General features: G+C 40.4%; 1 long non-coding RNA gene across 1 annotated transcript in view; it reads left to right on the forward strand.

Annotated features, from left to right (window-relative positions):
• Positions 1 to 10,838: 10,838 nt before the first annotated feature.
• The window catches only part of LOC149980888 (uncharacterized), a 180,359-nt gene continuing 163,831 nt past the window's right edge, over positions 10,839 to 27,366 (forward strand). Inside the window, exons 1-2 of the long non-coding RNA XR_016483203.1 lie at positions 10,839 to 11,466; positions 11,772 to 11,833. This is a non-coding gene — a long non-coding RNA (uncharacterized LOC149980888). The remainder of the gene's footprint in view (positions 11,467 to 11,771; positions 11,834 to 27,366) is intronic.

Genomic DNA, 27,366 nt, shown 5'->3' on the forward strand with positions numbered 1-27,366 from the left:
TGTACATCAATGAAAGTTGTTGTGTCGCTGGGAGACATAAGAGGAGATGGAATGGGAGATAAAGCCGGCTTGGAAAGAGAAACAACAGTGAACAGAAAACATTTATCACCAAGAATTCAGTTCAGCCCGAGTGTTTAAGTTCAAAGGTTTAGGTTCTCGAAGGGACTGATGTTGCACTAAGTGACACAGTGCTTATAGAGCAGTTGTAGGTGACCAAGAGAGACTACAGACATGTCCCTGACTCAAAGAAATACTGTGTTCACTGACAAAGCACTAAACACCTCAGGTGCAGCCTCAGCAGCACTCAATATGTCCGAGTCGACTCTGCAGTCACATACGTCCACATCTTCAAATAAGACCAAAGTCGGACTCAATCAACATTGTTGAAGCTCTAAAAGATTACACTATCAACCACTCACGATGTATTTTACCTCTCTCAATGTTTACTTTGTCTATCTAATATAAATGTGTTGCCTAAGCAAAAACGTGGTTAACACAGGGTTTTTATATAGCCCCCACCTGCCCTTTCTCCTCTATGTTCCAAGTTCTTTGTTTGTGAGCCACCGGGGCAGATGGGTAGACTACAGGCAGAAGGTGTATGGTCATGTGACAGCAGCCTTTGATTTCATAAATGAGCTGTGATTGAGTTAAGAATCAGTGCCACTGTGCCTCACTCCACGAGCTGATGGATGCTAAACATAGGTTTGTCGACGACCTCTGCCTTACTGGAATGTAACTGTCATCCCCACACTGGACTCCTGGTAGAGTCAGGCAGTCAAGTGCAATTACAGGGGTCAACAAACCTTATAATCAAGAGCTCACTGTGGCTTTCTTTGAGGAGATATTTAAAATGGCAAGAAAAAGTATGTGAAACCTAAGGAATTACCTGGATTTCTGCAGGACTTGCTCATAAAATTTGATCTGATCTTCATCTAAGTCACAACAATAGACAAACTGTGTGCATAAACTAATAACATGCTAATTCTTGTATTTTTCTTGTCTATATTGAATACATCATGTAAACATTCACAGTGAGGGTTGGAAAAGCTTCTCCAAAAGCTAATTGGAGTCAGGACTCAGCTAACCTGGAGTTCAATCAATGATACGAGATTGGAGATTGGTTAGAGCTGCCCTGCCCTATAAAAAACACTCACAAAATTTGAGTTTGCTATTTACATGAAGCATTGACTGATGTGAACCATGCATTGAACAAAAGAGATCACAGAATACCTAAGATTAAGAATGGTTGGCTTGCATAAAGCTGGAAAGGGTTACAAAAGAATCTCTAAAAACCTTGATTTTCATCAGTCCACGTTTTTATTTAACCTTTATTTAACTAGGCAAGTCAGTTAAGAACAAATTCTTATTTACAATGATGGCCTATCCCGGCCAAACACTAACCCGGACTACGCTGGGCCAATTGTGCGCAGCCCTATGGGACTCCCAATCACAGCCGGTTGTGATACAGCCTGGAACCGAACCAGGGTCTGAAGTGATGCCGCTTGCACTGAAATGCAGTGCCTTAGACCGCTGAGCCATGGAGAAATGGAGAAAGTTCAGCACTGTTGCTACTGTCCCTAGGAGTGGCCATCCTGCAAAGATGACTGCAAGAGCACAGCGCAAAATGCAAAATGAGGTTAAGAAGAATCCTAGAGTGTGAGCTAAAGATGTACAGACATCTCTGGAACATGCTGGGGCGGAAGGGTAGCCTAGTGGTTAGAGTGCTGGACTAGCAACCGGAAGGTTGCATGTTCAAAACTCCCGAGCTGGCAAGTCTGTCGTTCTGCCCCTGTACAGGCAGTTAACCCACTGTTCCTAGGCCTAGTTAAATAAAGGTAAAAAAAAAATGCTAACATTTCTGTTGATGAGTTTAGTAAAACAGTAAACAAGAATGGTGTTCATGGGAGGACACCACGGAAGAAGCCACTGCTGTCCAAAAAAAACATTTGTGCACGTCTTCAGTTCGCAAAAGAGTACCTGGATATTCCACACTGCTACTGGCAAAATATTCTGTGGACAAATGACACTAAAGTTGAGTTGTTTGGAAGGAACACACAACACTGTGTTGAGAAAAACACACCAACATCAAAATCTTATCCCAACTGTAAAGTATGGTGGAGCGAGCATCATGGTATGGGTCTGCTTTGCTGCCTCAGGTCCTGGACAGCTTGCTATCATCAACGAACAAATTAATTCCCAAGTTTATCAAGACATTTTGCAGGAGAATGTAAGGCTGTCTGCCAATTGAAGCTCAACGGAAGTTGGGTGATGCAACAGGACAGAAGAAAAAAATACGCTTCCTGGAGTGACAAAGTCAGAGTCCTGACCTCAACCTGATTGAGATGCTGTGGCATGACCTCGAGAGTTTTTCACACCAGACATCCCAAGAATATTGCTGAACTGAAAAATATTTGTAAAGAGGAATGGTCCTAAATTCCTCCCGACTGTTGTGCAGGTCTGATTTGCAACTACAGGAAATGTTATTGCTGCCAAAAGAGGGTCAACCAGTTATTAAATCTAAGGGTTCACATACTTTTTTCACCCTGCACTGTGAATGTTTACACGGTGTGTTCAATAAAGACATGAAAATGTATAATTGTTTGTGTGTTATTAGTTTAAGCAGACTGCGTTTGTCTATTACTGTGACTTAGATGAAGATCAGATTTTATGACCAATTTATGTAGAAATCCAGGTAATTCCAAAGGGTTCACATACTTTTTCTTGCCACTGTATGTCTTGTTTGATTAGCATAGGCGAACTGAACTGTAATACACTGAAAAACCTTGCTGTTAGTGCCAGAATGTCTTTGACTACATAACAGGACCTTAGCAGTTGCATAACGAATCCAAAATAAACAATAGAGCAAGGTGTATTCTACATGGATTTTTGCTAAATGGGGTTTTTGTGAAATAAATTGGCTTGTAGCTTCTACCAGGCCATTGTGCTCATGTCATTATGAACACATACCAGATTCATCATGCATAGAGGCTAAAAACCAAATCTGGTGTGGAAAAAAAATCTATGCTCATTAATGATAAATAAACTCTACAAATTTGAACATTACAGAACATTCTTAGTGTTCTTTCTTAGCATTGCATAATTCAGCATCTGTCAGACAGCTTCGTTTAAGAATTGTTTAAATTAAACATTTGTATAAGGAGGAGAGAAGAGAAAAAAACAAAGAAAAGCGAGCATGGGGAGTGGATAACCTAAGCCCACAATCAAAAGTTCCAAAATTGCTGTCTACGCAGGTTTACAATGTTAACCTTCCGACGTGTGACACTATTTACATACAGGATTCAGGTTTCTTAGAATATTAATCATTGATGCGAGTGGTAATGAATGATTTATAATTGAAAGCCAATCAAAAAATGCAGTCTCCCGGTGCCACCTGAGGTGTATTATATATTTATAACTCAAGGACATGCTGTCATTGTTTAGACCTAGCTACCAGCTAGAGTAGAAAGGAGCTTTGTTCCCTTTCCTTTCCTTGTACTTTCCCTTCCCTTCAAAGACACTGTCTATTGACTGTTCAGCACAAATGTCTTCTCCGTAGAAAAGTTGTGGAGGTGTCCTCATTTCAAGTGTGTTCTTTTAGGTACCTTCTAGCGTATGCTATGGCTTCAATGGCATCGCTCGTCACTTTTTGCTCACTCTTTCCTGAACCCATTTATTCAAAGAACAAACAGGATGAGGCTTTTGTGTGTACACATTGGTTGTTTCTCAAAATTCATACTACAGGTGCTCCGAGCACGGAAATTGGAGCACAGGAGGGTCGGAGTATGAGTCTAAATCAAAGTATAGAAATGGAGCACAGAGGGCAATTCTCAAATGCGTACTCTGTTTTTACAGTGGCTTGCGAAAGTATTCAACACCGTGGCATTTTTCCTTTTTTGTTGCCTTACAATCATTTGATTTACACAACATTAACAACTTTGAAGGGTGGCTCAACCCTGAAGTGACATATGGTTTCAAAACTCTTCCTCACTTTGCATATTCAGTGCTTATTTTATAGGCCTAAAAAATACTTTCACCAAATCTATTAGAACATAGATGTCAAAAAAAGAGAAGAAAATTACTTTTCCATTCAAAGAAAAATGTTCAGTGAATAGTGTCTATTCAAATAAAGTTTGGAAAGGAGCCTGATCTACAGTGCCTTACAAAAGTATTCAACCCCCTTGGCATTTTTCTGTTATTGATTTTTGGTGGGTTTGTATCATTTGATTTACACAACATTCCTACCACTTTGAAGATGCAAAATATTTTTTGTTGTGAAACAAACAATAAATAAGATAGAAAAAACATAAAACTTGAGCGTGCATAATTATTAACCCCCCCAAACTTTTGCAGCAATTACAGTTGCAAGTCTCTTAGGAAATGTTAGGATATATGATGCTGCCACCACCATGCTTCACTGTGGGGATGAGAGACATAGCATTTTCCTTGATGGCCAAAAAGCTACATTTCCGTCTCATCTGACCAGAGTACCTTCTTTCATATATTTGGGGAGTCTCACACATGCCTTTTGGAGAACACCAAGTGTGTTTGCTTATTTTCTTCTTTAGCCTCTAGCGACTCCCAAACCCGCATGTGGGAGCGTAATCATCGCCTGAAACTAATTAGCATAACGCAGTGGACATAAATATCCCTAGAAAATATTCCTATTCATGAAAATCACAAATGAAATATATTGAGACACAGCTTAGCCTTTTGTTAATCAATCATCACATAAATATGCTTTACAGCCAACGCTAGACAAGCATTTGTGTAAGTTTATAATAGCCTAGCATAGCATTATGCCTTGCTAGCAGCAGGCAACCTTGTCACGGAAATCAGAAAAGCAATCAAATTAAATAATTTACCTTTGATGAATTTCGGATGTTTTCACTCACGAGACTCCCAGGTAGATAGCCAAAGTTAATTTTTTCCCCAAATATTATTTTTGTAAGTGAAACAGCTCCGTTTGTTCTTCACGTTTGGCTGAGAAATCGCCCAAAAATTGCGGTCACCACAATGCCAAACTTTTTTCCAAATTAGCTCCATAATATCGACAGAAACATGACAAACGTTGTTTAGAATCCATCCTCAAGGTGTTTCTCTAATATCTATTTGATAATATATCGGTCGGGACAATTGCTTTTTCTCTAGGACCGATTGGAGTAATGGCTACCTCTGTACTTTACGCGAGAATCTCTCTCGGAGCCACCATGTGACCACTTACGCAATGTGCCCCCATGCGGCTATTCCTCAACAGAAATGTGTAAAACTATGTCACAATGCTGTAGACACATTGGGAAATACGTAGAAAGCATAAGCTCGTTGATGGTACATTCACAGCTATATAGGGAGTCATTGGAACGCAGCGCTTTCAAAACCTGGGGCACTTCCCGATTGGATTTTTCTCAGGCTTTCGCTTGCAACATCAGTTCTGTTATACTCACAGACAATATCTTTACAGTTTTGGAGTGTTTTCTATCCAAAGCTGTCAATTATATGCATATTCTAGCATATTTTCCTAAAAAAATATCCAGTTTAAAGCGGGAACGTTTTTTTTCTCCAAAAATGACAATACTGCCCCTAGAGTTCCAAGAGGTTTAAGCAATGGCTTTTTCTGGCTACTCTTCAGTAAAGCCCAGCTCAAGTGGTCCTATGGACAGATACTCCAATCTCCGCTGTGGAGCTTTGTCTCTTTGTTGCCTCTCTGATTAATGCCTTCCTTGCCTTGTTCTAGAGTTGTGGTGGACGGCCCTCTCTTGGCAGGTTTGTTGTGCTTCTATATTCTTTCAATTTTTTAATAATGGATTTAATGGTGCTCTGTGGGATGTTCAACGTTTTGGATATTTTTTTACAACCCAACCCTGATCTGTACTTCCCCACAACTTTGTCCCTGACCTGTTTGGAGAGCTCCTTGGTTTTCATGGTGCCGCTTGCTTGGTGGTGCCCCTTGCTTAGTGGTGTTGCAGACTCTGGGGCCTTTCAGAGCAGGTGTATATGCACTGAGATCATGTGATACTTAGATTGCACACAGGTGGACTTTAACTAATTATGTCACTTCTGAAGGTAATTGTTTGCACCAGATCTTATTTAGGTGCTTCATAGCAAAGAGGGTGAATACATATGCACCCACCACTTTTCCATTTTTGTTCCATTTTTTTAATCAAGTTCATTTTTTAATTTCACTTCACCAATTTGGACTATTTAGTGTATGTCCATTATATTAAATCATAATCAAAATCAATTTAAATTACCGTTTGTAATGCAACAAAATAGGTAAAATGCCAAGGGTGATGAATACTTTTGCAAGACACTGTCTTGTCAAACATCGATGCAAGCTTCAACGGAAAGTATGCAAAGAAATTTGATGCAACCACATAAAAAACCACATACATTTCCTAAACAAAGGTGGCTATTATTTGAGCTCAAGCGAGAGAAAATACACTCAGACTTTGGAAATATTGAAATATTGTCTTTTCACATCTCATATGTTATATGACATCAATATTTTATCTTGATATGTTAATAAATACATACTGTGTTAATTGTGGAATGTTTACCTGCCTACAAACCATAGATCACAAGCCCATAAGAAGTCAATAGTGCTAACTGGCTAGCTCCTACTGTTAGCGAGCCAGATGGCCACGAAGAATTGTTAGCTAGCTACCCTAGAAGTATTGACATCTAACTTTGCATAACATTAGTTTTAGGTAATTTTTGCCACACTATCTGGTTAGCTACATTATTACGATTCACATACACAGTGTAGCTGATAATTGTGAAGCAAAATGCTTGCTTTGTGTATATCTTATTTCATCTCTATTGCCATTTTCCTGGCTGGAAGAAGGTTCAGTGTAAGTCCAAAGTATGTCATTAGGACTAACTGGCTAGCTAGCTAGCCACGAATAATTGGTACATATACCTTGCATAACATTAGCTTTAAGTCATTGTTGCCTGTTTAACCAGTTGGCCAGGTACAATATTACAATTCACAAATATATAGCTGATAATTATGAAGTAAAATATTTGCTTTGTATATATCATCTTGTTTCATCGATTGTTGCGATTGTCCTAGCTGGAAGAAGGTTCAGTAAATGGGTAGGCGCACCGTGAGGTAATACAGTAGATGGAGTGTGGGTGCTTCTGAAATGTAATGTTTTATGCATTCTCTACACTCTTGTCCTCACAAGAAAGTAACCAAGAGAACACCTTTGGAGAATGCAATCGGAGCATGAGAGTGTGGTGAACCCTAGTATGTATATTGAGAAACACCCATAGTTAGCTGTGACCTTGTTGCTTGTTGGTGAACTTGGTATTGCGTTTTTTTCATTGTTTTATGATCTGAAGAAACCATTCCTTTATTATTCAGAAAACCATTTAAATATGCATAAGGTGAGGGAGGTGACCTTTGTGTCACTGAACATTTATAAAAACCTGCAGCTCACATACCTAACACAAAATGCACAAAAAAGCAAGTCGTGTCCGCATATGCAACAAATAAGTGACTAATCATGCTCCACCTTTTCATTGTGGATTGAATCAATGTATCACACTCCAAATGACCTCGCCATGTTAACTGAAGAGTGACCCGGGTCGTGACCCAGACACCTACCCATTCGACCCTTAAGAGGACTTAGAGCAGTTTTGGGTGGTTTCTCACCAGCATATACTGTAGGTTTAAATGAACCACTAAGCATCTCATTTAGCAGTTTTATATCCCTGGCTCGCCACATCTCCTTGTCATCCTTTTCTAAGGCAGTTGAGGTGTAAGACTGATGAAGGAAGACAGGAAAAACGTTCCATCAGTGACAGTAAGATAATAATGCCAGAAAGACATATCGAGATAAATTGTGGAAGAAAATGCGTCTATTCAATCAAATTTATTGTAAATGTCAGTGAATGAGCATTCAGGCGCGACTCCCGAGCCTCCAAAGGCTGTGGATATGTAACCCAATACCCCAGAGTCATCTGAGGGAAACTACATTGAAACAGGAAAGTGCGGCTGTCAGACAGAACAATCGCGAAGAAGTTGATTTCTAAGTGAATAACCTTGATACGCCTTGATAAAACCATTTAATTTTAACAAAAGTTCAGAATTGGACTTAACATTTAAAAATGCGTGAGAAGTCATTTGAATGCTTTAGTAGTCATCATGATGAATATAATCAACCTAACAACCAAGGGAGTCACATGGTCTTTGGGGTGAAATGTATTGTGCATACAACTAAATTAACCTCTGTTTCAATGTTGCTATGGTAATGTGCGGTCAGTGTTCACATAGCAACATGTCCACAGGAGATGATATGCTTGATCCATTTTTGCTGCAGCGCTCTTCCCCCATTATTTCTGAATCGTTAAACCATATTTTATACCTGACAATTATATCTGGTACCATCCCCAAGGTTTGAAAGGCAACCCATGTACTCCCCCTTCACAAAGGTGGTGACCCTTACGACCTAAATAATTAACGGCATATTTCAGCTTTAATATTGAAGATAGATTGTGGCTTCCATCAATGCAATTGTCTGCATAATTTACAATCCCGCAAATATTTTTTGGTAAATAGATCTTTTCTATTTACTTTTCTTCTTCATTGTTTCCCCCTAACCCTATCATCCTTCCCCTAAATGGAGCAAACCAATGGACAACACTAAGGTTTCCACTTCCAGCTTACTATAAACAGTACATTTTACAGACACAGTATACATTTACATGAATTATCTTGTTTATTTGTTATTTTTAATCACACCTTTCAACTCCCCTCAACCCCTCCCATCTATCTCTTAACAACACCCAGTTTTGATTATATTAGACATATAAAGTATTTTTAAACTGTGATATGGTGTTTTCACAAATGTCCTGAACCTTTGTACTCATAGTTTCTACAGATTACCATTTCAAAGGAAACACCGAAGTTTGTGGAAATGTGAAGTGAATGTAGGAGAATATAACACATTAGAGCTGGTAAAAGATAATACAAAGGAAAATCCATGCGTTATTTTTGTATTTTTTGTATCATCATCTTTGACATGTAAGAGAAAGGCCATAATGCATTATTCCAGCCCAGGCGCAATTTAGATTTTGGCCACTAGATGGCAGCAGTGTGTGTGTGCAAAGATTTAGACTGATCCAATGAACAATTGTATTTCTGTTCAAAATGTTGTATCAAGACTGCCCAAATGTGTCTAATTGGTTTATTAATAACTTCTCAAGTTCATTACTGTGCACTCTCCTCAAACAATAGCATGGTATTATTTCACTGTAATAGTTACTGCAAATTGGACAGTGCAGTTAGATTAACAATAATTTCAGCTTTCTGCCAATATCAGATAAGTCTATGTCCTGGGAAATGTTCTTATTGCGACCTTGGGACTCATCCATTGCTCGTGTTTCTTGGCCCAATCAAGTCTTTTCTTGTTATTGGTGTGTTTTAGTAGTGGTTTCTTTGCAGCAATTTGACCATGAAGGCCAAATTCACGCAGTCTCCTATGAACAGTTGATGTTGAGATGTGTCTGTTACTTCAACTCTGTGAAGCATTTATTTGGGCTGCAATCTGAGGTGCAGTAAACTCTAATGAATTTATCCTCTGTAGCAGAGGTAACTCTGGGTCTTCTTTTCCCATTGCGGTACTCATGAGAGCCAGTTTCATCGTAGCGCTTGGTGGTTTTTGCAATTGCACTTGAAGAAATGTTCCGTATTGACTGACCTTCATGTCTTAAAGTAATGATGGTCTGTCATTAATCTTTGCTTGTTTGAGCTGTTCTTGCCATTATATGATCTTAGTCTTTTACAAAATAGGGCTATCTTCTGTATACCACCCCTACCTTGTCACAACACAACTGAGTGGTTGTGGTTAAGGGCGCTGTACTGCAGCGCCAGCTGTGCCACCAGAGACTCTGGGTTCCCGCCCAGTCTCTGTCGTAACCGGCTGCGACCGGGAGGTCCGTGGGGCGATGCACAATTGGCCTAGCGTCATCCGGGTTAGGGAGGGTTTTGCCGGTAGGGATTTCATTGTCTCATCGCGCACCAGCGACTCCTGTGGTGGGCCGGGCGCAAAAATGCAATAAATATTTACTCTGAGCTGCGCGTCTGTAGGTTGGTGGTAGATTGAAGTCCGTGTTGTCCAACCGAGTCCTTTGTCCTTTGAAGAATGTCTCTGGTTGTCAATTGGATACGTTGTAGTAACGTTGTTGTCTGATAGACGGGATACTCTGTCTGTTTCTTCCTAACCCTCGTTTGCAGCGGCTGTTGCTAACTCAACGTCTAGGAGGTATCACTTCTGTAGTGAATAAGAGTTCAAAGTTCATACCATTCGCAACCAAAGCTCACGCTGATGTTGGCATCGTTCTGTAGTTATTATCTGAACCATTCTGACATCGGACCGTCGTCCCCACATCCTCGGAACAGGGGGTTATATTGTCGTCCAGGGCTTATATAGGAAGGGAGAGGAGGGCGTGGAGAGGAGGGTGTGTTTGAAAAGTTTTACAGCCCATGTCCCTTCACAGGGGCGGGCCACTGATTGAGCAGAGCCCTATCTCATGAAAACCCAAATCTCACATTTTAGAAGCTAAAATCACATTTCATTCCATCACAAAATGTCATTTTCAAACATTTAAATTGAACAACAATTCCATGTGAATCTGATAACTCTGATGTGTAGACTTTCCACTGTAGAGTTTATATCATCTTTTCATTGATGAGAACGTTTCAGATGACAACCGAACAGACGACATATTCATTAACCTGTTAGATCTCTAGGGGCGCTATTTCATTTTTGGATAAAAAACGTTCCCGTTTTAAGCGCGATATTTTGTCACGAAAAGATGCATATAATTGACAGTTTTGGAAAGAAAACACTCTGAAGTTTCAGAATCTGCAAAGATTTTGTCTGTAAGTGCCCCAGAACTCATTCTACAGGCGAAACCAAGATGATGCATCAACCAGGAATTAGCAGAATTTCTGAAGCTCTGTTTTCCATTGTCTCCTTATATGGCTGTGATTGCGCAAGGAATGAGCCTACACTTTCTGTCGTTCGCCCAAGGTCTTAGCAGCATTGTGACGTATTTGTAGGCATATCATTGGAAGATTGACCATAAGAGACTACATTTTCCAAGTGTCCGCCTGGTGTCCTGCGTGGAATTCGGTGCGCAATTGCCAGCTGCTCGTACTTTTCCATTTGATATAGGGGAGAAACCATGTGTCCAAGAACGATGTATCAATGAAGAGATATGTGAAAAACACCTTGATGATTGATTCTAAACAACGTTTGCCATGTTTTCAGTCGATATTATGGAGTTAATTTGGAAAAAAGTTCGCGTTTTGAGGACTGAATTTTCTGATTTTTTTTGGTAGCCAAATGTGATGTATAAAACGGAGCTATTTCTAATACACAAATAATCTTTTTGGAAAAACTGAGCATCTGCTATCTAACTGAGAGTATCCTCATTGAAAACATCAGAAGTTCTTCAAAGGTAAATGATTTTATTTGAAGGCTTTTATGTTTTTGTTGAAATGTTGCGTGCTGGATGCTAACGCTAATGCTAACGCTAAATGCTAACGCTAAATGCTAACGCTAGCTAGCTACTTTTACACAAATGATTGTTTTCCTATGGTTGAGAAGCATATTTTGAAAATCTGAGATGACAGTGTTGTTTAACGTTGTGTTATGCTAATGAGCTTGCTGATAGATTTACATAATCCTGGATACAGGGGTTTTTTCATAGCTAAACGTGACGCAGAAAACGGAGCGATTTGTCCTAAACAAATAATCTTTCAGGAAAAACTGAACATTTGCTATCTGAGAGTCTCCTCATTGAAAACATCTGAAGTTCTTCAAAGGTAAATGATTTTATTTGAATGCTTTTCTGTTTTTTTGTGTAAATGTTGCCAGCTGAATGCTAATGCTAAATGCTACGTTAGCCATCAATACTGTTACACAAATGCTTGTTTTGCAATGGTTGAGAAGCATATTTTGAAAATCGGAGATGACAGTGTTGTTAACAAAAGGCTAAGCTTGAGAGCTAGCATATTTATTTCATTTCATTTGCGATTTTCATGAATAGTTAACGTTGCGTTATGGTAATGAGCTTGAGTCTGTATTCACGATCCCGGATCCGGGATGGGGAGATCAGAAAGGTTAAGTACCACCGCATATGTTCAATTGGTCGAATTACCAGAATATAGTTCATTTCCCCCCACCTTCTGATGTTCCCAGAATCTCTATGTTAACCAAGGGTTTTGCAAATGTAACATCAGTAGGGTAGAGAGAGGAAAAAGGGGGGAAGAGGTATTTATGACTGTCATAAACCTACCCGCCAGGCCAACGCCATGACACTGTGAGTCTCACCTTTCCACAGAGGGCTCATATTAGTGTTATCCAAACTCTTCGGATGCTATAGACAGAAGTTGGCAGATCAGCTATACCTACTTCAGAATAGTTCCAACGCCCTTGTGGGGGTTGTAGAGCAAAACAGTGAACACCATCATGTTCATGAGAGTCTCATCTTTCCATAGCGTCCGAATGGTATGTAGACCAAACCGTTCGGACATTACAAATGATTTTGTAAGAAGATCGATTTTCTGGATGTCTAATGGTCTGACAAACATCGCAATATCACTGTCACCTTTCACAGCAGATGTGGAAGAGCAACATCGGCGGATGTTGTAGAATGAGAAATCTCTAGCTTAAACTGACAGATTTTTATGGTGATTTTTGTTATTAAGCTAATTCGATTTCTATGGGAGTACGAACATTGACTCGCACACAATTTCTGTAAATTACAACCTCTCATATTTGCATGAATCCATAATTAATGTATCTATTCATAAGATTATGCATCCCATTATGATCCAGATAGATTAATAATGTGAAATAGAGAAACATTTTTGATCTTATTATGGGTGCTAAAGAACACGCTTGAAGACCTGTGTGACATAGTTCAATGCTACATTACATCCAAAGTGGTTTGTCCATGTCCCCCACTCATTTTACAACCTCCAAATTACTGGGGGAATTTATTGCTGGAGTGATCTTGGACTTTTTCAACAATAGGGATAACGTACACAGAAGACAGCAACGCTATAAACCTGCCCATCTCATTTGCTCACTAAGGCTAGCGAACGCAGCCCCTCTCTCTGGCACACAGTTCCTGGCTGTGAATGATCCTCCTACTCCTAACACCTACACATTAAATAGGCTATTGAGAGAGGGGAACCTCTTCCTTTTGTGTGGGGTTAGCAACTGAAAGAAAACATGAAAAGCCGACTAAAAGAGCTTCAAACATGATTATTGTTGCTGTAGGGTTGCACTGTGGCCTTCACCAATGGTATTTAGGCAGTACGAAATACATATTTCTATTTCATTCAACATTCTGTCTCTCTCTACTATATGTGATGCATCAACTTAAATAATGCATTTATAAACTGTAGAATACAAACTGTGTGCATATTGGAGATTAAATGGTTACCTGCTGAGAAGAAACAATCTTCCATCAAATCAAACCCATACATGTCTTGATATGGCTCTCTCATCCATTCATAAATCAATAGTCATTCTGCAGCATGCTCATCTTTAGTTTAGGAGAATATTGCAGTGCTGCATGTTTCGCAAAATACAGTACAGTCTTAGGAAAAAAAGGGTTACAAAAGGGTTCTTCGGCTGTCCCCATAGGATAACCCTTTTTGGTTCCAGTTAGAACCCAAAAGGGTTCCATGTAGAACCCTCTGTCGAAAAATATTCTACATGGAACCAAAAGGGCAACTAAAGGGCAACCTGCAACTAAAAAGGGCTCTTCAAAGTGTTCTCCTATGGCAGGGTTCCCCAACTTGCAGTCATTGTTTTGGCCCAGATGAAGCCAAGCTGCATTCAGAAATGTAAGTATCAATTCATGTTCTGTTGATCGAGCATTGTTTGAAGTGAAGTTGTAGGGGATGGAGCAAATTACACAGTAATAAGCATAATTAGCACCATAAAGTTGTTTGCTGATTTCAATGTAGCAAATTGCCTCCTTATATCATATTCCTATTACTTTTCCAATGAGAGAGAGCGAGAGAGCTCGTCATTTTTTTACTATGGTGTATTTAGAAGTTATATTCCCTGAAGTCTTTGACCTCGATTTGTGAACATTGTTTTGAGCATTTTTCCCAGTTATGGTTTTGCTTCCAATGAATTCAAATTAAGAGGAACACACAATCTTCACAGTTTTTTATTTCAACCTGGTTAAAAACCAGTTGCACTTAGCCATCCCGGATCCGGGATCGTGAATACAGCCTCAAGCTCATTACCATAACGCAACGTTAACTATTCATGAAAATCGCAAATGAAATGAAATAAATATGCTAGCTCTCAAGCTAAGCCTTTTGTTAACAACACTGTCATCTCAGATTTTCAAAATATGCTTCTCAACCATAGGAAAACAATCATTTGTGTAACAGTAGCTAGCTAGCGTAGCATTTAGCGTTAGCATTAGCATTAGCATTCAGCAGGCAACATTTTCACAAAAACCAGAAAAGCATTCAAAATAAAATAATTTACCTTTGAAGAACTTCAGATGTTTTCAATGAGGAGACTCTGTTAGATAGCAAATGTTCAGTTTTTCCTGAAAGATTGTTTAGGAGAAATCGCTCCGTTTGGTGCGTCACGTTTGGCTACCAAAAAACCCCGAAAATCCAGTCATCAAAACGCCGAACTTTTTTCCAAATTAACTCCATAATATCGACTGAAACATGGCAAACGTTGTTTAGAACCAATCCTCAAGGTGTTTTTCACTTATCTCTTCGATGATATATCGTTCTTGGAAGTGTGCTTTCTGTCCTGAATCCCAGGAGAAAATGCCCGCAACTGAAGATTACGCACCAATTTAGACAAAGGACACCGGGCGGACCCCTGGAAAATGTAGTCTCTTATGGCCAATCTTCCAATGATATGCCTACAAATACGTCACAATGCTGCAGACATCTTGAAGAAACGAGAGAAAGCGCAGGCTCGTTCCTGGTGCATTCACAGCCAGATAAGGAGACATTGGAAAACAGAGCTTCAGAAATTCTGCTCATTTCCTGTTTGAAGTTTCATCTTGGTTTCGCCTGTAGCATGAGTTCTGTGGCACTCACAGATAATATCTTTGCAGTTTTGGAAACGTTAGACTGTGTTCTTTCCAAAGCTGTCAATTATATGCATAGTCGAGCATCTTTTCGTGACAAAATATTGCGCTTATCCAATAATGAAATAGCGCCCCCATAGATTCAACAGGTTAAACTTTTGTACTGTTTATTAACAACCACAACCATTATCCCTTGTTTCGCTCTCTACCTTAACATCTCTCCTTTCAAATTCATCCATCCCTCCTATCTGTACCTCATAGGCTTCCACTACAAAGGGACTCCAGACACTTTCAAATATCTTCCACTGATCTCCTCCTGCAGATACTGACCCACGTGGGATCCCTCTACTAATCACTTTCCAGAACAGCTCTGGGGCTGGAAGGCAGAGCGATAAAGAGAGCCTCTGGCTTTACTCTGGCCTTACCGGGCCTCTGTCTCTGCCTTAGCAGGGAGAGACAGAAAGGGGCTTCAAAGTGGGTTTGAAATCGCCTTTTGTCAATCTATAGAATATTATACTTTAGTCTTACCATCCTACTGTCCATCTGTTGACCTATAATGAGAGCATTATAGGAAAATATGACTGGAAAATCACCTCAATGCAATGTAAATTGTGTTTCATTTTCCTGCCAAAGTAAACGGTGGTGGATGTTGTTTTATCTCCACTATCTCCCATAGGGTGTAATATGTAGAGGAATCTGATTAAATGCAGGAGCCCAGAGAGGCTCTCAATGGTGTGCGTACTGGGAGCAGAGTCAGGTGCAGGAGAGCAGAGAGTTGTGAACCGGTGCGCACTTTATTTAGACAGGAGAAACCAACAGACGGACGCCACTGCGTTGAAACCTCCATCCAATATGCCAAAGTGCAAAAATGCACAAACAGTCACAACAATAAAGTACAAACAAATAAACATACCTCGTGAATATAAAACACGGAATAAACGCACACCAGAATTAGCACCTCGAAAATGACACACAAAGACATGAGGGGGAACAGAGGAATAAATACATGTAGTGTGATTGGGGAATGAAAACCAGGTGTGCAGGGAACAAGACAAAATTAATGGATAAATTAAAAATGGAGTGGCGATGGCTAGAAAGCCGGTGAATTCGACCGCCGAACGCCGCCCGAACAAGGAGAGGAGCCAACTTTGGCTGAAGTCGTGACAGAGGCCAGTTTCTCATAGATGCTCCGAATTTACAATTACACATTTCATTACCATTTTACTTGCCTGTGTATCTTGGAGCGTCTTCTGTTGTTGCATATACTCCCCTGTACATAATCATGTGGGCCCTGACAGGGGAAAAACAAAAACAGACAGGTGCAAGGGTAGGGGGGCAGTTGTAGGTTGACATATGGTACATGTTTCTGCTTCATGTATGTGTGCTAGCATTTGTGTTTGTGTGCATGCTGTGTGTGTGCTGTGCATGTACTCTATGTATGTGTGCCTGAATGCATCAATATTTGTGCGTGTTTGTGATTAAGATAGAGGTGAAAGCATTCAGTGATGGTGCGAACAAGGTTTTCCCAGTAGCAGCAGCACACAGCACTCCAGTCTGGATCTTTTAATGTGTCCTCTTCAGACTTGACTGACACTCTCCTCCGTAAGCCTTCCAAATCATGAATTAATATTGTAGGCATATGTAACAATGAATTTCACAGATAAGGAGGGACGAGGTGAGTGCGATTAAGGGTGTGCGCGAGTGTGCATTGAAGAGAGATATAGGAGGAGTGTGTGTGTGTGATCGTTTGTGTGTGTGTGTGTCTGTGTGTGTGTGTGTGTGTGTGTGTGTGTGTGTGTGTGTGTTTACCTGTGTATGTGTGTGTGTGTGTGTGTGTGTGTGTGTGTGTGTGTGTGTGTGAGTGTGTGTGTGTGTGTGTGTGTGTGTGTGTGTGTGTGTGTGTGTGTGCGTGAAATAACACTCCCCCTACAATCAAAGATGGGATAATTTTGATACTGCTGTAGGGTTGCTTTGCTCCCTTTGGCAAAAGGGGCCTTGAACATGCGCAAGGCATTATGAAATCAGCAGATAATCAGGTGTATTTTAGTCCAATGATCAACCTAATGTCCAAAAACGGTTTCTCTGTTGGAGGTTGTGGACAACAACCCCGAACACACATCAAAGGCACCCTGAAATGGTTCAAGAAGAAATGCTGGAGTGTTCTGGAGTGGCCAGTGAAGAGTCCAGATCTGAATCACATCCGTAACCTATGGCTTGAGCTGAAAACGACAGTTGCTGTAGGGCACTGCTCAAACACTGAAAAATGTGAGTAGTTTGCTGCTGAAGATTGGGCTAAAAAGGCCAGTAGAAAGTTGCAGCACGCTAATTGATGACTACACAAAGCATTTGTTGGCTGTGCAACCAAGTAATAGCTCCGGGGTTACAATAATTTTGTCCATGCCATGTCTTTATTTTCTCAATTAATATTGTAAAATTAATTTTTGGGGGATGAATTTCAACGTATTTCAGAAGAAATAGGGAATTACAGTGCCTTGCGAAAGTATTCGGCCCCCTTGAACTTTGCGACCTTTTGCCACATTTCAGGCTTCAAACATAAAGATATAAAACTGTATTTTTTTGTGAAGAATCAACAACAAGTGGGACACAATCATGATGTGGAACGACATTTATTGGATATTTCAAACTTTTTTAACAAATCAAAAACTGAAAAATTGGGCGTGCAAAATTATTCAGCCCCCTTAAGTTAATACTTTGTAGCGCCACCTTTTGCTGCGATTACAGCTGTAAGTCGCTTGGGGTATGTCTCTATCAGTTTTGCACATCGAGACACTGAAATGTTTTCCCATTCCTCCTTGCAAAACAGCTCGAGCTCAGTGAGGTTGGAGGGAGAGCATTTGTGAACAGCAGTTTTCAGTTCTTTCCACAGATTCTCTATTGGATTCAGGTCTGGACTTTGACTTGGCCATTCTAACACCTGGATATGTTTATTTTTGAACCATTCCATTGTAGATTTTGCTTTGTGTTTTGGATCATTGTCTTGTTGGAAGACAAATCTCCGTCCCAGTCTCAGGTCTTTTGCAGACTCCATCAGGTTTTCTTCCAGAACGGTCCTGTATTTGGCTCCATCCATCTTCCCATCAATTTGAACCATCTTCCCTGTCCCTGCTGAAGAAAAGCAGGCCCAAACCATGATGCTGCCACCACCATGTTTGACAGTGGGGATGGTGTGTTCAGGGTGATGAGCTGTGTTGCTTTTACGCCAAACTTTACATTTTGCATTGTTGCCAAAAAGTTCAATTTTGGTTTCATCTGACCAGAGCACCTTCTTCCACATGTTTGGTGTGTCTCCCAGGTGGCTTGTGGCAAACTTTAAACGACACTTTTTATGGATATCTTTAAGAAATGGCTTTCTTCTTGCCACTCTTCCATAAAGGCCAGATTTGTGCAATATACAACTGATTGTTGTCCTATGGACAGAGTCTCCCACCTCAGCTGTAGATCTCTGCAGTTCATCCAGAGTGATCATGGGCCTCTTGGCTGCATCTCTGATCAGTCTTCTCCTTGTATGAGCTGAAAGTTTAGAGGGACGGCCAGGTCTTGGTAGATTTGCAGTGGTCTGATACTCCTTCCATTTCAATATTATCGCTTGCACAGTGCTCCTTGGGATGTTTAAAGCTTGAAAAATCTTTTGTATCCAAATCCGGCTTTAAACTTCTTCACAACAGTATCTCGGACCTGCCTGGTGTGTTCCTTGTTCTTCATGATGCTCTCTGCGCTTTTAACGGACCTCTGAGACTATCACAGTGCAGGCGCATTTATATGGAGACTTGATTACACACAGGTGGATTGTATTTATCATCATTAGTCATTTAGGTCAACATTGGATCATTCAGAGATCCTCACTGAACTTCTGGAGAGAGTTTGCTGCACTGAAAGTAAAGGGGCTGAATAGTTTTGCACGCCCAATTTTTCAGTTTGATTTGTTAAAAAAGTTTGAAATATCCAATAAATGTCGTTCCACTTCATGATTGTGTCCCACTTGTTGTTGATTCTTCACAATGGCTTGGGGGTAGAAGCTGTTACAGCGTCCAGGTTAGAGTCCCGCTCCTTGAAAGTGGCAGCTCTACCCTTTAGCTCAGTGTGGATGTAATCCTGTAATCCTGCAATCCATGGCTTCCGGTTGGGGTATGTATGTGGGGACGACATCATTGATGCACTTATTGATGAAGCCAGTGACTGATGTGATGAACTCCTCAATAACATTGGAAGAATTCTGGAACAATTTCCAGTCTGTGCTATCAAAACAGTCCTGTAGCTTAGCATCTGCGTCATCAATCAGGTATTTATGGTAGAGTGGCCAGACGGAAGCCAGTTGGAGTTTGCCAAAAGGAACCTAAAGGACTCTCAGACCATGAGGAACAAGATTATCTTATCTGATGAAACTAAGATTGATGCCTACAGTGAAGCATGGTCCTGGAAGCATCATGCTGTGGAGATTTATTTCAGTGGCAGGGACTGGGAGACTAGTCAGGATCGAGGGAAATATGAACGGAGCTAAGTACAGAGACATCCTTGAAGAAAACCTGCTCTAGAGCACTCAGGACCTCAGACTGAGGAGAAGGTTCAACTTCCAACAGGCCACCACCCTAAATCTTCACTCCGCATCCTACCTGACAGAGCTTGCAGAGAACAACGGGAGAAACTCCCCAAATACAGGTGTGCCACGCTTGTAGCGTCACACCCAAGAAGACTGATGGCTGTAATCGCTGTCAAAGGTGCTTAAACAAAGTAAAGAGTCTGAATACTTATGTAAATGTGATATTTCATTTTTTTTATATATACATTTAGAAAAACCTGTTTTTGCTTTGTCATTATGGTTTATTGTATATAGATTGATGAAGGAATTTAAAAAATATACTTTTTAGAATAAGGCTTTCATGTAACAAAATGTGGAAAAAGTCAAAGGGTCTGAATACTTTCCGAATGTGCTGTATACTGTATATGGAGATAGTTTAGTTCCTAAAATAACTGGTTAAATTCCTTTATATGTTTTAACTATCTGTTGTATGAAGCTGTTATTCAATGTATTTATATGAGCTAATAGCAGTGAGGACAAATTCAATGTTTTATCCCCCAAAAATTTGTAATTCATTTTTTTGATACCTTAATGGGTCCTAAAATTCTATTTAAAATAGCTAAATTATCCTTGGCATGAGCATCTTAAAACAATTCCATATGTTAGCTTAGTAAAATTTGAGATGGCCTAAAATCAAGTTCAATGCCTGCTTTTTGATTAATATGTCAATCAGAATATAGAGTCAGAGTCTTTTGTTTATAGAGTCAGAGCCTTATCATTTACATTTTGGGTCAAACTACTCGTCTCCATTTTCCATGTCCTATAACCTGTAAGCCATTGATTGTTGTATTCTTTTGACAATACGGAGCCAAGCAGAGTCGAGGTGTACCACCATAATTGCTGGACCTGTGCTTAAAAGTTCGGTGTGGGTCGGCCCAATAGTGCCAGTCAGTTATTACTTTGTTACTTTCCCCTCTGTTTGTCCTATATACTGTATCACCCTCTCATGATCCAGCCAATGTATTCCTGTCCCCTAGCATTCACAGCCCTGCTTTTTGAGGGGGTGGTCTGGGTGTCACGGTGGGCTAGACACATTCATACAGTGCCTTGCGAAAGTATTCGGCCCCCTTGAACTTTGCGACCTTTTGCCACATTTCAGGCTTCAAACATAAAGATATAAAACTGTATTTTTTTGTGAAGAATCAACAACAAGTGGGACACAATCATGAAGTGGAACGACATTTATTGGATATTTCAAACTTTTTTAACAAATCAAAAACTGAAAAATTGGGCGTGCAAAATTATTCAGCCCCTTTACTTTCAGTGCAGCAAACTCTCTCCAGAAGTTCAGTGAGGATCTCTGAATGATCCAATGTTGACCTAAATGACTAATGATGATAAATACAATCCACCTGTGTGTAATCAAGTCTCCGTATAAATGCACCTGCACTGTGATAGTCTCAGAGGTCCGTTAAAAGCGCAGAGAGCATCATGAAGAACAAGGAACACAGCAGGCAGGTCCGAGATACTGTTGTGAAGAAGTTTAAAGACGGATTTGGATACAAAAAGATTTCCCAAGCTTTAAACATCCCAAGGAGCACTGTGCAAGCGATAATATTGAAATGGAAGGAGTATCAGACCACTGCAAATCTACCAAGACCTGGCCGTCCCTCTAAACTTTCAGCTCATACAAGGAGAAGACTGATCAGAGATGCAGCCAAGAGGCCCATGATCACTCTGGATGAACTGCAGAGATCTACAGCTGAGGTGGGAGACTCTGTCCATAGGACAACAATCAGTTGTATATTGCACAAATCTGGCCTTTATGGAAGAGTGGCAAGAAGAAAGCCATTTCTTAAAGATATCCATAAAAAGTGTTGTTTAAAGTTTGCCACAAGCCACCTGGGAGACACACCAAACATGTGGAAGAAGTTGCTCTGGTCAGATGAAACCAAAAATTGAACTTTTTGGCAACAATGCAAAACGTTATGTTTGGCGTAAAAGCAACACAGCTGAACACACCATCCCCACTGTCAAACATGGTGGTGGCAGCATCATGGTTTGGGCCTGCTTTTCTTCAGCAGGGACAGGGAAGATGGTTAAAATTGATGGGAAGATGGATGGAGCCAAATACAGGACCATTCTGGAAGAAAAACCTGATGTAGTCTGCAAAAGACCTGAGACTGGGACGGAGATTTGTCTTCCAACAAGACAATGATCCAAAACATAAAGCAAAATCTACAATGGAATGGTTCAACAATAAACACATCCAGGTGTTAGAATGGCCAAGTCAAAGTCCAGACCTGAATCCAATTGAGAATCTGTGGAAAGAACTGAAAACTGCTGTTCACAAATGCTCTCCATCCAACCTCACTGAGCTTGAGCTGTTTTGCATGGAGGAATGGGAAAAAATGTCAGTCTCTCGATGTGCAAAACTGATAGAGACATACCCCAAGCGACTTACAGCTGTAATCGCAGCAAAAGGTGGCGCTACAAAGTATTAACTTAAGGGGGCTGAATAATTTTGCACGCCCAATTTTTCAGTTTTTGATTTGTTAAAAAAGTTTGAGATATCCAATAAATGTCGTTCCACTTCATGATTGTGTCCCACTTGTTGTTGATTCTTCACAAAAAAATACAGTTTTATATCTTTATGTTTGAAACCTGAAATGTGGCAAAAGGTCGCAAAGTTCAAGGGGGCCGAATACTTTCGCAAGGCACTGTAAAACCATAATTTTGAGATAGACAAGGACTTTTTATGGGCATAATTTGAAATTGGCACTGGGGGGGGGGGGGGGGGGGGGGGGGTAAAGTGGAGGGGTTTAGGGAGGAATGAGGAGTGGAATGAGGGGTGTTTGTGAAGCTCAGTTGACTGGTTCCTAATGGAACTATATGTTGAACTTGTACTGTTCACTTATTACCCAGTGTAGCAGGAGTAGACAGGTGGGGGGTTAGGGGGTGGAGCGTTATGGGGGCTGTTCCAGTGCGATTTTTCTTGGCCAAAAAGTTCTCGTCTTTCACAAATAGCTGGGCATAATCCCCCCCCCCCCCCCCTCCATTAGTAGGCACAGAGCAAATAGAACAAGGGAGAGAAAGGAATATAGAGTAGACACCTGCATGTCTAATTTAACACATATTAGTCCACAGTCCTCTCGTGATGTACTGTACAGGCTCGGCCATTTGTTTTATACGACATGTAAATTGCAATCAATCACAGATGCGATACATTATGGATAATATCCAATAAAGTCTGAGAGGAACGTTCCTGAGGCAAGCAGAATCCCTCCGCAACTCCTCTGAGAGCATTAGCATTTCTCCCTGTGGGCAGAAATTGGTATTTGAAGGTGAGAGAGCGAGAGACAGAGAGAGAGAGTGAGAGAGGCCGAAGCCATTTGGATTTAGCCTTAGTTTCCAAGATTATTTTCAAAGTGCTATGTTATAGAAGGTTATAGATGCCATAAACTCAATTTCCCCGAAAGATAAAAGAAAGCTAAATGTATTTTGCCTGTGATCAAATAACTTTTTTTTTTTTCTTCGTTCCTGGAAAGGTGTTGAGGGGTTGAGGCATGTCAGTTTACTGCATTTTCAACCATGTGTTATGTATTGGGGGGGGAAGACCTCGTGGCATCCGGGTAAGGGGTTCTCCTACTGTGCCGGGGTACAAGGGCTCTCAGGGTCATTTCATGCACATACTGTATCACCTCTCTCTAACCCAACTGCATTTTAAATGAGAAAGTATTGTAGTGCATGCCTTCTCTTTGTCTTGCCCTCGCCATCTCTCTCTAGCTTTTCCCTCTGTCTACAGTTGAAGTTTGTGTGTGTTCGCGCATGCATGCATTAAACTTCAACTGTAGACAGAGAGAAAAGGTATGCGCAAACAGACACACAACGTTCCATTATGGTTACTGATCATCTAATCCAAAGTGTCTAATCACAGCTCTCCATTCTGAAACTTAATGGGATACTTCAGGATATTGTCAATGAAGCCCTGTATCTACTTCCCCAGTGTCAGATGAACTTGTAGATACCATTTTTATGTCTCTGCATGAGGCTTGAAGGAAGTTGCTTACTATCGTTAGCTCAACTGCTAACTACGGTGAGCGCAATGACTGGAAATCTATGGTAACATGCATGCATGCAGTTATATAGCACTGGCTCACAAAACTACCTTTAACTTCCTTCATACTGGATGCAGAGACATAAAAATGGTATCCATGAGTTCATCTGACTCTGGGGAAGTAGATAAAGGGCTTAATTGCCAAAATCCCAAAGTATCCCTGTAACCTATACCAACTTCTGATTGGTGGGAAGTTACCAAAGACCTCTGTTCCAGTAATGGGATTGGTTGAGCAGAATAGACAAAGGGAGACAGAGTAATCATGGCTATGGTGACCGGGTTAATTTGAGCTGTCTCTCTCCCAGAGAAAGGTAGTCTTTGAGATGTGACACTTCCTAGATATTATCTCATCTTCTCCGCCATAATGACATCTGTGGGCTCCTTTCCTATTATTTTCCAGAAATGTGACATCTAAAAATAACACAAAGTATGTTGGGAATTAAGGGAGAATATTGCTCATATTTCCTGAGTGAGATCTAACTACCGGGATACGGCGGGGTTTAGGTCATATTGGACAGTCTTGTTCCGATGAATTTCATCTAATGTACATATACAGCAGTCTTTGTAAGTATGCTTCAGATTAAAAAGGCTTTAAAACCTTCTGTCCATACCGAGGCTAATATGCAAGACAAGAAAAAATGTTGTGTCCATAATAATAACTTGATTTGCAGAAGAGACAAAACACGGCATATTCTGTCTCGTGAAGATTTAATGAAAAGTGAAGAAAATGACCCTCAAGGTCAAAGCAGCGATGAGTCTTAAATGTTTTGCCTCCCGAGTGGCAGTGCCTTAGACCGCTGGGTCTAAGGCACTGCATCTCAGTGCAAGAGGTGTCACTACAGTCGCTGGTTCACATCCAGCCGTGATTGGGCGACGCACAATTGGCCCTGCATCGTCTGGAGCAGGCCGTCATTGTGAAGAAGAATTTGTTCTTAACTGACTTGCCTGGTAAAATAAAAAAATGGGACGCCTCATAACCATACAGGTCAATGCCATTATTAATGGCCTACTGTTGAAAGCAAAGCACTTCCTTAAAACGAAGGAGAAGAAATGCTATTCTGCCACTACTTCAGCCCCTGAGCATGGTGGCTTGACTTTCTAAATCCACCAGCCCGTCACTCTCCTTTTCCTCTATTTACCGGTCTTGCTGAAAACATTTTATTGTGGTCGTCGAGCAGTGCTGCCTCGAAAGGAGAAAAGGAAAAATAATGTGTTGGGGTTTTGAGAGAGACAAAAGAAAGAGAGAGAGGACAAAGAAAAGGGCGGCAAAAAATGGTGGCTTTTAAAAAGGTTTTTGCCAAACCATTAGGCTTTGACAAGGAAAAGGAGAAAGAGGTGGGAAAGGGAAAAAAAGTCTGGAATCAGAGCTAAGATGGCGGCTTGAATATGGCGGCTCCAAATATCTCATGAAACTAACTACTGTAAATAAAACCACTTTTCACGGACGCTGATCTGCTCACTCGTGAGCAATAACATCACAGTTAGATAAAAACCCAAAACACATTTAAGGCTTGACAAATACTACCAAACCTGTGAACGTTGGATCATCCGAACACACACCTCTGTAAACGTGGAGAACCAAGTGCAAAAATAAAACAGCTGGACTCAATATCTATGCCTTTCACCTGCTAACATCAATAAATAAGAAACTAGACATACTTGGCTTACTCCAAAAAGATATACAGGAGATGAAGACGAGCCTTGAAATGAGTGATGAAAAAGCAGTGACTCTAGAGAAACAAACTACCCAGCTAAAAGGTCCTGTGAATACTATCGAAACTAACGTTATCAAACAAAAAAAGAGAGAACAAGTTTCTAAGAGAATCCTTACTTGAAATACAAACTCCATCTACAGTTTGCGAGAATATCTGGTGTTTACTGGTATCCAAGTGAAGGAGGGTGAAAATCCAAAACATGTAGTGAAGTTAACCTTTTCACATGTGAGTTCCAAATATCTCTAACGGTCGCCACAGCGTGAGTTGTTTTTTTCAATTTCAAATTATTACCTAACAACAGTTTAAATTGAGGTGGGTTCCGCCTCCTCATTGATTCACATAGTAGTAGCCCATTTTAGCATTCTGGACAATTTATGTTTGAGGCTTTACTGAGCCATATAAACTTCTCTCTTCGAGGAGAGCCCACTGCACTTTACACACATTTGCGCAGATCAAGTGTGCATATATTTGCGCAGTCTTGCAAGAATTGGAACATTTTCTTGCTGGCACTCGCTTTGCCTTCCTTGTTGTCCTTACAAATAATAACTTTGGACATGTGTGCATTCCTATCAAAGTAAGTTCCTTATTTTCTGTATATCTTGTTGTCGTTTCTACTGTAGGAGCATACACTATGTATGAATGCATGGAGCATTACAGTTTTATTCACGTTTTCAAGGACTAGTGACATATAATGCATTCCGATTATTGCATATATTGTAATGGACATATATGATGTGTGTAAAGTACGTTTTTGAAAGCTGTACGGATTATAATGAGATAAGTTATTTGCCCGCTATGTGTGGCGCCATGTTTTTTGACATTATACAATGATTTCTGGGTGTCACGTAAACTGTCAACACAAAGATGTTACATTGAGGTGAAGGAATGGTTCACTCATCTTTCAGGTATACTTCCAGAAGTGGATGATCGTAGACGTCACACCCCCTTCAACATGCAAACTTTAAACAGACCAAACTCATCTCCGCTTATTATCTTTGGTTGATTCGAAAAAAACAACCATGATGGTGCGCACAACTACCCATCATCGGATTACTTTCGATTTCTAGATAGTGTTTAAAACTCTTTTGGGATAGGGGGCAGCATTTTCACTTTTGGACGAATAGCATGCCCAGCGTGAACTGCCTCATACTCTGTCCCAGATGCCAATATATGAATATTATTATTACTATTGGATAGAGAACACTCTGAAGTTTCTGAGGATAGCACCTCCGTAAACAAAAGAGAGAAAACATATTTCAACCCTGCAGGCGCAACACAAGACGCAGAAATAAAAATGTAATTCATGCCTTACCTTTGACGAGCTTCTTCTGTTGGCACTCCAATATGTCCCATAAACATCACAAATGGTCCTTTTGTTCGATTAATTCCGTCGATATATATTAAAAATGTCCATTTATTTGGCGCGTTTGATCCAGAAAAACACAGGTTCCAACTTGTGCAATGTGACTACAAAATATCTGAAAATGTACCTGTAAACTTTGCCAAAACATTTCAAACTACTTTTGTAATACAACTTTAGGTATTTTTTGTACGTAAAAAATCAATAAAATTGAAGACGGGATGATCTGTGTTCAATACAGGAGGAAAACAAACTGTATCTAGCTGGTCATGCGCCTCTATCTAACAGTACACTTCAAGTGACCCTCGTTCAAGATGGCCATACTTCTTCATTACACAAAGAAAAAACCTCAACCAATTTCTAAAGACTGTTGACATCCAGTGGAAGTGATAGGAACTGCAAGAAGGTCCCTTAGAAATCTGGATTCCAAATGAAAACACAGTGAAAAGAGATTGACCTCAAAAAAAATCTGAATGGTTTGTCCTCTGGATTTCGCCTGCTATAAATAAGTTCTGTTAAACTCACAGACATGATTCAAACAGTT

This window comes from Oncorhynchus mykiss, chromosome 9 (genome assembly GCF_057628025.1).
Source record: "Oncorhynchus mykiss isolate SJ-2025 chromosome 9, ASM5762802v1, whole genome shotgun sequence".
Taxonomy (NCBI): domain Eukaryota; kingdom Metazoa; phylum Chordata; class Actinopteri; order Salmoniformes; family Salmonidae; genus Oncorhynchus; species Oncorhynchus mykiss.